The sequence below is a fragment of the Ipomoea triloba genome, chromosome 16, assembly GCF_003576645.1.
Source record: "Ipomoea triloba cultivar NCNSP0323 chromosome 16, ASM357664v1".
NCBI lineage: Eukaryota > Viridiplantae > Streptophyta > Magnoliopsida > Solanales > Convolvulaceae > Ipomoea > Ipomoea triloba.
In genome coordinates, this window is record NC_044931.1 from 6,011,850 (window position 1) to 6,012,668 (window position 819).

Genomic DNA, 819 nt, shown 5'->3' on the forward strand with positions numbered 1-819 from the left:
CGGTTACCTATGAGTTTCTTGCTAGAGATGTGTCCCACTAAAACATTAGGTTCCCTATGCGTGGAGTTCAGACTTACATTTCCTTATTTTTCATGCAGTTTACCGCTTCTTTTAGGAAATGGAAAGAACCAAAGTGCAAGCCTTGAAAAGGAATTATGAGGAAGCATGCACAAGCCAAACAATGGCAAGAGCAAAACCACCACCTCCACCACCACAAATTGAACCTAATGCAAGAGGAAGAAAGGTCCTCCGAGGCTTAACTCATGAACAATTGGCGCTTGTGGACGTGTATAAGTTAGAGAATTTAATTGGAATAAAATACTTTGATCCGAGTGTGCTAAGGGAATTTGGGTTTGAAGACATGGTAAATCGGTTGCTAAGACAACCGCAATGGAGCAAAGTATTCGAATGGAGAGGACCGACATATACTCTGGTTACCTATGAGTTTCTTGCTTTAGATGTGTCCCACTAAAACATTAGGTTCCCTATGCGTGGAGTTCAAACTTACACTTCCTTATTTTTCTTGCACTTACCGCTTTTTTTAGGAAATGGGAAGAACCAAAGAGCAAGCCTTGAAAAGGAATTATGAGGAAGCAAGCACAAGCCAAACAATGGCAAGAGCAGAACCACCACCTCCACCACCACAAGTTGAACCTAATGCAAAAGGAACAAGGGTCCTCCGAGGCTTAACTCATGAACAATTGGCGCTTGTGGATATGTAAAGGTCAGAGAATTTAATTGGAGGAAAATACTTTGATCCGAGTGTGCTAAGGGTATTTGGGTTTGAAGACATGGTAAATCGGTTGCTAAGACAACCGC